Source organism: Cebus imitator, unplaced genomic scaffold (assembly GCF_001604975.1).
Source record: "Cebus imitator isolate Cc_AM_T3 unplaced genomic scaffold, Cebus_imitator-1.0 Scaffold2, whole genome shotgun sequence".
Lineage (NCBI taxonomy): Eukaryota > Metazoa > Chordata > Mammalia > Primates > Cebidae > Cebus > Cebus imitator.
The window spans coordinates 6858913-6869790 of record NW_016107317.1 but is presented as its reverse complement, the minus strand read 5'-3'; positions in this window follow the sequence as shown (position 1 = coordinate 6869790).

Here is a 10878-nt window from a genome sequence, read left to right as displayed (position 1 = left end):
AAAAAAAAAAAATAAAATAATGATGGGTCTTCTACTACCATTATCAATATATTTACCCAGAAATGCTATTAGCATCACTTGACAAATCAGAAAACTTGATCTCCAAAGAAAGGCCCTGGAATGTGGCCACTCCTTAACAATCTAGGCCATGATGATGAGGCGTCAACTCTTTGGGTTAGGCACAGGAAAGGAGGTAGATGACAATCAAATTGACAGAGTGGACTAAGACCGTGAGTGGAGCAATTCAAGGATGTGCTGAAAGCAATTTGAAAAACCCCCTAGCAGAGTCATTAGGGACAAAGATGAAACTACTGTTGCCAGCAGAATCAAATTGCGTATCTTGAGGTTTAGACTATGAAAAAGTGGATTATCTCACCTATGAGAAGCACCGACAGCAAAGTTCAGGGGCAGCCAAGCCTTGCAAACTCTAGCTGCCACCCAGTCTTATGCCATTGCTTTTCATACACGCTTCTCCAAAAAGTCATCTCCATTTGCGGTTCACATTTTCAATTCTCTTTTACTTTATTTCATTCCACTTCAGTCTGGTTTCTATCATAACAATGAAAATGAAAGTATTTTTCTAGGTCATTGCTAACCTCTTACCTGCCAGAACTCAAGATGCTTTTCTGTCTTTAACTCAGTGTTTTGCTGCATTTCACATCCATGAAGCCTTGAAACTCTTTCTCTACCGGGTATGGTGGCTCATGCCTGTAATTGGAGCACTTTGGGAGGCTGAGGTGGGCAGATCACCTCAGGTCAGGAGTTCAAGACCACCCTGGCCAACATGGTGAAACCCCCTCTCTACTAAAAATACAAAAATTAACTGGGTGTGGTGGCAGGTGCCTGTAATCTCAGCTACTCAGGAGGCTGAGGCAGGAGAATCGCTTGAATCCAGGAGGTAGAGGTTGCAGTGAGCCGAGATCAGACAGATAGATACTTGCATTCAGTATTTAGAAGATATAGAAACAAGGTATTTGGGGGAGGTGATAGGAGGGTTTCCTGGAGGAAGAGACCCCTAAGTTTATTTTAAAGGATGCCTGGAAGTTAGCCAGTTTGTGGCTGGAGCAGAGCATGAGTAAAGGTGCTGGTGAGAAACATTATACTGTGCGTAGCAGTCGTCCAGCGCAATCTCCCAAAGTGCTGGGATTACAGCTGTGGGCCACCGCACGCAGCCTAAATGGGCTGGGCCTTTAGAATGTATAGATGCTTCTACACCTCTTTCTTCCCATTAAATTATATCCTGATTTACTGCCTCATGGGAGTGGTATGAATGAATGTCTAGATTCCCTCAGAGATTGCCCTGCTGCTAAGAAGTGTTGGCTCTTGTGTTGGAATTCTTGGATAAAAATCTTAATCTTCAAGATATGCATTAGATATTTTAAAAATTAAAATTTTTTATTTTTAAAATTTATTTTTAATTTCAATAGGTTTTTGGAGAATAGGTGTTGTATGGTTACATGAATAAGCTCTTTAGTGCTGATTTCTGAGATTTTGGTGCACCCATCACCCAAGTAGTGTACACTGTACCCAATGTGTAGTCTCTTATCCCTCACCCTCCTCCCACCCAAATATTTGTTTATTGATTTATTTATTTCCTGGCTAATTCTGCAGAATATTTGAGGCTGATTAGAATAAGAATACATAAAATAATAATAAAATATAAACAGAAATAGAAGGATTAAAGAAAACATCTATAAAAATAATAAGGGCCAACAATGTTGCTTTCCTGATTCATTCAATCTTCCATTCTTTCGTTCATTTACCAAATATTTGATGGGTATCTACTTGTGCTAGCCATACGTTGGGTTCTACTGGCTTTGAGCTTCTTGGAAAGCCAAGTTAACAAGGGAAACATAATCAACTGCATAATTTTTTATTATTAGGCATGAGGAAACACATAGTTTCCGTGAAGAAAATACAACTTTCTCTAGTACTAAACTTTGAAAAAAATACATGGCATTTGATGTCATTGATAATGATCAGAATAAATACCCTCAATGACTTATAGCAGTAAATAGAGATTAATTCTAATATATGTACTAGGTAGAGGTGGCTCTTTGGGCTGGTTCTAAACAGATCAGACGCTGATACTTGTATAACTGTTCTATATACCTAACTAATACATTTAGTGGTAGTTTAGTGCAAAGAATAGCACTGTTCTAGGCTAATCAATAATGAAATAAATTACTTAGGTCTCTTGTGTCTTAATTATAAATTGATCACTATAATCATACTCTTCTACCCTTTATAGAGTTGCTGTAAGAATTAAACAGAAAGTGCTTTGTAAATTGCTATACAAATGCTATTTCTTTAAAACTGTGAGCCATTTGACGGTAAGAGCTATATCTTATTTATCTCTGAACTCCAGCATCCCATCTCCACACCACAGGAGTAGGCCAGGAAAACGTGCTTATTAAGAAAGCAGGAAAAACGATAGAGAAAGGCAGAACAAATCCTCGTCTTATGCCCCTGGAGATTTTTGACTACGCAAATTTTACTAAATTCTTACACTTTTAGTTTCTTGAGTATCAAAACTAGCTCTGTCTAAAGAGCTAAAAGTTAATGAAAAGCCCAAAGTGCTGCAACTTACTTTACATGGAGGCTGGAAGATCTCCCCAGGGTGGTGGAGACTCGTTCCATTCAGCAAGACACTGGCTTAGCTTGAAGTCTCCTTTCTCTTCATGAAAAACTCAACTGAGAAAACGCGGTGTGCAGTTTAAGCAGCAAACTGGTGTAAAGGTGGTTTAAAAAATCGTGTCTTCTTTCCTGCATATAGAACAAAAACTGGATATTCTGGAAAATTTGGACTATATATAAAAGAAGAAAAGTAAAACAATTAAAATCATCCAGAGCTTGAGCATTTAGAGGTTGTCATTTTAAACATTTTAATGATTATCTACCAGTGATTTTTTTTGTAAGAATAAATGCATGCACAAATAGGCATCATCACGAATACACTATTTTGTAACACTTTGTCTCCATCTGATGAAGGATTCTTTTATAAAATGATTTTTGATGGCTCCCAAACAATTCAATTAAATCAACAAGAATATTAGTTGCTAAGATCTACTGAGCACTTGCTGTGTAGTAGAGCTATAAATACTTAAAATAACTTACTTAATCTTCACAATAACGGCAAGGTTATTTTAACATGAGGAAGCTGAGACGCAGGAAATTTAAATAACTTTCTCACTGTCACACAGCCAGGTAGATGTGACTTGAACTCAAATTCAGATCACTACAAATACTGAGATCTTAGTCATTGTGTTCTACTGGGTCATGTTTGAACATAATACAGTTTATTTAACCAGTTTTACACTCTTGGACATTTAGATAGTTGCTAATTTGATGATATTAAAAAATACTGTGATTTATAGTAATATTTATATACAAAGAAGATTGTTTCTTTAAGCTAAATTGCTAGAAGTAAAATTGCTTAATTGAAAGACCTGGATGATTTAAATAACCTATTTCATACTTATTGCCGAGCTGCCCTCTAGAACTACTGTAATAACTTATAATACCTAGTTTCCTGAAACCTCCTCAACACTACCGTTGTCTCTTCTTCAGTCTTTGGCATAAAGTTTTCAAAGTATGCCAAGAATAGTAATAATTCTATAGTTTTGGAAGAGTAGAAGATTGTCTTTTTTGAAAATTGGGAGGACTAGTTCTTGATTACGTCTACATGGTATTGTATCTGAGAAATCAAATCAGTAAGTAGTTTGGTGAGAGTCAGAGCCCTAAAATCCAAACAGACTTTGAAAATGTATGTCAGCAAGAGTTCTTCACTGTGATTTATTTAACTTAAAAACTTAAAGCTGCTAAGGACACCAAGAGGAGGATTTGCTCCATATTGGCTGAAGGGAATGCTAATGGCAATGCATTCTCTTTGTAATATTTTATGTTATTCTGTGAGATTATGTGTGTGTGTGTGTGTGTGCACAAACTTGATAGAAAATTCAGTTATTTTTAGTTCTAGGAGGTGTAAATTATAAAAATTACTGTTTTTTTTTTTTTTTTTTTGAGACCGGGTCTCACTCTGTCACCCAGGCTGGAATGCAGTGGTGTGATCTCGGCTCACTGCAATCTCCGCCTCCTGGGCTCAAGTGATTCTCCCACCTCTGCCCCTTCACAGGAAGCTATACAAATGAATGCACAGTCTGTCACCAAAGAAATGACAAGCAAGACAAACACACATCTAACTGGCCTGCTTTCGTTCACTCCATAATCATTAGTGATATTGTCCTAAGTGACCAATTTCTGTATCTCCTCTTGAGAATGCATAAGGCAGTATGCTTAAATGATTACTTTTTATTTTGTATGATTGTTACCTTATCTTTGTAATAAAGTTAACATGCTTTGGTGCTTTGTGTTTCACTTTTATGTTCATATACATATTTTTAGATGAGGCGGAATAATTACCTCTGCAACTAGAAATGGATTGCTGGTTAAAAGCAGGACATTTAAAAAGCAAATGTGAAGATGGAAATTGTAATATTGATGAGGCTTACACTTTAAGATAGACATACTGCATTGATCAAGCCCAGGATAAAACAAGTCGTACTATAAAGTACTAAATGTGTCTTTAAATTTTATCGACCAAACTGACAGGGGTATGTAAAATGAAAGCCGTATGCAGAAAATTCTCTTCAAAGTCACCATGGTGCTAATTCACTTTTGTTTGGCAATTCAGGGTTCCAGTGGATTACAGCAACAGATTAAAGTATCAGGAAAAAAAAAATGTAAAAGCACAGTCATTTTTAATAAAGCATTATTTACTTTTAGGATTTGCTTTGTGGTAGTAAGAATGACCAAATCTCCAATGTGATTGCTTTGCAACATACTTCTATGTTCTATGGCAAGTTATAACACCATTTTGAAATAAAATTTTGTGCATCTAAAAATAAGGATTCCAGATTCTTTCATCAATCTTGCGGCTCCTCACTTCAAGAGGAGGAACCTATTTTCCAGCTCCTTGAATCTGGTCTTGCCTTGTAATTTGCTGTGACTAATAGAATGTTGCTGAAGTTATATTGTATAGACACTAGACCTTCAGTGGAGCACCTGCCTTTCCTTCTTGGAATGCTTTGACCACCATGTAAAGTCACCTAGCTACTAAATGATAAGAAACCATGCAGAAAGAATGGCTTAGCTATCAGCCAGCACCAAGGCCCAAGACGTATGTGTGAATCCATTTTAGATCCTCTGGCCCCAGGCAAGCCACCTGATCAATGAAAACACAGGAGTAAACTCAGGCAAGACTAGCAGAAGAACAGCTTATCTCACCCACAGAATTATTAAAAATAATAAGTTGGCTTCTGAAGTCACAGATCTTTGGGGGTGGATTGTTATACAGCAATAGGTAACTGATATGACATAGCAAAAAATGCGGACGCAGGTCAGTAACATTGTCTGATAACGTATTCTAAAGGGCATTTAAGAATGCATCTAAAGAACTTGATGTCCTGGTTAGAAAGCTGAGATAGTATGAAATCTTTACAAAGATTTCATGCCTGAAATGTTTACATCAGGCATGAGCCACTGAGCCTGGTATGTTATATGCCTTCTTATGCACAACTGATGATATTGCAAATGCTTTTTATTTTTGCTTAGTTTATGATACATTATGCAGATATGAAGGAGATCTGTTAAACAAATGACGAATAGTAACCAGAAAGCAATGCTAACAGGTAAAATCAGTTTGCAAATACTGTTAATATAGGAATGTCTACGATGTTTGTATAAGAACAGTAGTAGAGGGAAAAAGCACCAAAGGATTGGTGGCTTATAGAAAAGTTGTTGCCAAGATGTATTTAATTAGTCATCATATGATGTATAAGACAAGCACTAGCGATTATAAAGATTCTAGCATCTTCCCACCAGTATTAGATAATGCCATACAAATTTCAATTTTATTAAAGCTTAAACTTTCAATTGTAGGCTTATCAGGATTATTTGCAGTGATGTGGGCACTAAGTTCTAGAACCTAGACAAGCTTATGTGTGTTTGGAATTCAAGGTCCAGATTAAAGTGCCGGTAAAGAAATGAAAACAAAGCTTAAACTCAATACACAAATTAACATAAATCTCATTGTTTTGAAAATATCAGAAAATATCTGACGAAATGATTCATCAGGCACCTGGGATTTTAAAAATGAAACCACTTAACATGTCATAATTTAATAATACATGTTTGAAAATTATTTCTCCACCACAATGGCAGCCTGAAGATAATGCTTACTGATTATCTCCACACTGAACACATAAATTAAGAAATGTTTGTGGATATTATTACTTAATAAATGTTGAAATGTCATTTTTCTTTCAAATGCCTTTTTTTGCTTTCCCCAGATGTGATAATTTTTCTTCAAGTGGGCCACCATCAATTTGCTCAACTCCATGGATACTTGAACCTAGGCAGGCCTTAGTGACTCATTTGATTAATAGAATATTTTGAAAAGTATCTTCAGAACTTCTGAAGCTAGGTTATAATAAGCCTTGCAGATTCTGCCTAGGTCTCTTGAAACACTCACTCTTGGACCTCTGAGCCACCATGCCGGGACATTTAGTCCCTGCCGGAGTGACCTCATGGAGAGGCTCTGAGTCTGTATGGAGAGGGAGACAGGCCCAGCTGAGCCAACCTCCTCCCTGTGCCCATTAAAGCATCAGACATGTGAGTATGGTCATTTTGACCACCCCAGATCAGGTCATCTGTGACTTGAGTGCCATTGAAGAGTGACTCCAGTTACAGCCACATTAACCAAAAGAATCAACCAGCTAGATTTTGCCTGAATTCCTAAATTTCAGAAATTGTCATTTTAAGCCACTAAGTTTTAAGGTGGTTTGTTACATTATAATAGATAATTAGAACACTGAAGAATAATCTGAGATAACAAGGTAAGTTATTAGAAAATTATTACCACTTCCAACTATTTATCTTGTAAATCAGGCAACAGAAATGGAGAATACAATATACAGAAATAAGCTGGGCATCCTGTCTGGTTTAAAACTACATGTCTGATTTAAGACTATAGTTCACACTAATAACTTCTAATTTTCAATTTCTCTGCATTTATAAAACAGTCTATCATTTGTCACTTGTATAATTAATACATATTATACATTTGAATTAAGAATAAAATGTTGACTGGGCGCAGTGGCTCACACCTGTAATCCTAGCACTTTGGGAGGCCGAGGTGGGTGGGTTACCTAAGGTCAGGAGATCAAGACCAGCCTGGCCATCATGGTGAAACCCCATCTTTATATATATATATATAAAAGAATAAAATGTTGTTAAAATCATATCACTTTTAATCCATGCTGTATGTTGGGGTCTCTAATAATATTCTATTTGGAATATTCTATTTGGGAAATAGTATTTGAGTTTAAAAAAGCCTGGAAACCATTGAAGAAATATTCTTAGTGTTTCCTTCTAGCTCTAATATTTACAAAATGTGTCACAGTGGGCATGGTGAATTTTGAGTCACAATCTGTATCGGGGTATCAAACACATTTTTTCTTTGTGCTGAGACAGGGTATTTGTCTTAGAAAGGAAAGTAGAATCATTTAAAAATGGCACCTGCTCCTATAGTGGTGAAATCACTTCCATTTTATGTGCAGTCATAGCTGTTTTAAATCTTATTCCACAGAATAAATTATGTAAGAAATGTACGTTTATTTTTCAATAACCTAATTTAATTTCTATTTGAACACCTACTCCTCCAGCATGGTGGAAACTTAATTGTGGTCAGTTTCCCCATGCCTTTTACCTCTCCTTTCCTTGGATTGCATTTAAGACCTGGTGTGCTTACTTAGTTCTAAGCCTTTATGGCTGAAGATGACATTTGATCACACATGCATTTCTAGACACCCATTATCCTGTCTTGTCCACGTATGTTATGAACTAAACATTTATCCCAAAATTCTTATGTTGAAGTGCTAATCCAATGTGATGGTATTTACACGTAGAGCCTTTGGGAGGTAATTAGATGTAGATGAAGTCATGAGGGTGGGGCCCCATGATGGGATTAATGTCCTTATCAGAAGAATAAGAGAAACTAGAGCTCACTCTTTCTCTTTCCACCATGTGAAGGTATACTGAGTAGGTGGACATTTGCAACCCAAGGAGAGAGCCCTCACCAGATACCGACCCTGCTGGCACCTTGATCTTCAAGGCTCCAGAACTGTAAGAAATAAATTCCCATTGTTTAAGCTACACAGTCTATGGTATTTTGTTATGGGAGCCAAAGCTGACCAAGACAGTGTACATTGTCATGGGTGCATTCTTCATTCCTGTCTGAATGAGGTCCTCTGGGCTCTCAGCTACTTTCAAGCCTTTCTAGGGCTCATGGGAGTCACATTTTACTCCCATGTCATGCTGATATCTGTAAAGTTTGGGGGAGGCTAAGACCCTCTCTTGCCAATTTCTAAGAAGCTACTAAGAAAATAGGGCTGAAGTCTCCTTTGCTCAAGTAAATCCCACATACTTAGCCGGGTTTTTTTTAAATGTCAAAGAAACTGGGCTCTAGGAAAAAAGTGCTGGATTCCTCTCTTCTGGGTCCACTCATTCCTCCCTTTGTTTCCTCCCTCTCTGTGCCAAGGAATCTTGTGGTAGTCAGGGGCCTAGGTGAAGGGCAAGCCTTGCTCTTACTCTATGTTTTCTCCTAAATTTTTTCTGTGCCATGAGTCCTTACTATTCTGCAGAGGTTCCCTGCCTTTCCAGGCTCATAGTGTCCTTACTATGTCAATTTTTTTTCATAGAATCCTTAAACTAAGGCAAAGACAGAAAGAAACAGTAAGTAAACAAACAAAATGCCAAAACCCTTATGGTTTCATTTATTAAATAGGTTCAAACAACTTAATAGTAGTAGTTTGTGTGGTGTCTGATAGTTCAACAATTTAAATATCCCACAACACTCCTGTGAGTTCATGATGGCATCTAGCAAACGGTGGATGTAGGCCACTGAGACAAAAAACCCAAAACGACTTCTATCTTTGCTGTTATGTGCCTTAGCTTTTTTGTTTTGTTTTGTTTTGTTTTTTGAGACAGGGTCTTGCATTATTGGCCAGGTTGGAGTGCAGCGATGTGATCATAGCTCACTGCAGCCTCAATCCCCTGGGTTTAAGCCTCACTCTCAGCCTTCTAAGTAGCTGGGACTATAAGCGTATACCACTATGCTTGGATAATTTTTAAGTTTTTTGTAGAGTTGGGGTCTCACTATATGGCCCAGGTTGGTCTTGTTTTTTTGTTTTTGAGATGAAGTCTCACTCTGTCACCTAGGCTGGAGTGCAGTGGCATGATCTTGGTTCACTGCAACCTCCACCTCCCAGGTTCAGGCAATTCTCCGGCTTCAGCCTCCTGAGTAGCTGGGATTACAGGCGTGTGCCACCACGCCCAGCTAATTTTTGTATTTTTAATAGAGATGAGGTTTCACCATGTTGGTCAGGCTGGTCTTGAACTCCAGACCTCGTGATCCATCTGCCTCGGCCTCCCAAAGTACTGGGATTACAGGCGTGACAGGTTGGTCTTTAATTCCTGGGCTCAAGAGATCCTCCCAAAGTGGTGGAATTAAAGGCATGAGCCACTGAGCCTGGCACGCTATATGCCTTCTTATGCACAAGAGTTCAGAAGGGTCTGCTTTTGAGTACCACTTGGCAGTAGCGAATGGTGTGGTTGTGGGAGGAGAACAGGATATCGTGGACAGTAAATGCCATACAAACAAATGATTTGGTTGGGGAATCAGAGCCATTATAAGTATTGCTGGAACAAGAGATTTATTATAGAAAAGGGAAGGAGCTTGGATTTATTACAGAAAAAAGAAAGAACTGCCAGGGCGTGGTGGCTCATGCCTGTAATCCTAACACCTTGGGAGGCAGAAGTGGGTGGATTGCCTGAGCTCAGGAGTTTGAGACCAGCCTGGGCAACACAGTGAAATCCTGTCTTCACTAAAATACAAAAAATTAGCCGGGTGTGGCAGCGGGCGCCTCCCAGCTACCCGGGAGGCTGAGGAAGGAGAATTGCTAGAACCCGGGAGGCGGAGGTTGCAGTCAGCAGAGATCGCACCACTGCCCTCCAGCCTGCGCAGCAGAGTGAGCCTCCATCTGTTTAAAAAAAGAAAAAAGAAAGAAAAGAAAAAAGAAAACGTGCTGAAGTGAAGTTTTGAAGGGGTAATGAGAATGATGGAGAGTCACTGGTCAATCTTCATGGGTGACAAGTCAAAGACTGCAGAAAAGCCCAGGAAGCCAAGCATGCAGCTGACAAGGGTGAGCTCATGGAGAGGTCTATGGATACCTGTTAGCCCTGTGGGTCCACAGTCAAGTATCTGGGGCCACTGCTAGCAAGCAAGACCAAACTAGAGGAAAACTATATCTACATGCATGCAGTGATGGTGCTGGGGAGAAGTAGGAGGAGAACTGAACAAATAAAGAAGAGTTTTATTTAGGAAGATTAAGAGATGACAGCTTTCTCAAGTAGCTAAGCAAATAAGCCCAAAAGAGAATTTAAAACATTAGATTCTAAGGCTAGAGAGTGTTTTGGGCAAAATAATCAAACAAAAAACGAAAGAAAAAAACCTCTCACCATCATTTGTACCTCTTTTAATTGTCATTTATTAATGTCCTCAACAGGAACGATTGGCATGTCAGTTGCAATGAATGAGGGAAATAAATGGGAGAATAAATGGTGTAAGCACATTACTTTCCTCCAGTTTATTCACATAAAAGGAAAACTTCAAATGCTCTGGTAGTCATGGCAAAGGCAGTTGGTTGCGATACTGTCACATTTTCAGACAAATGAGTCTATGAGTTCTATTTAAAACTGTAAAAGCCATTGCACATAGAAACACCTTGGCTTCTGACCTTAATTACATAGAGTCATATT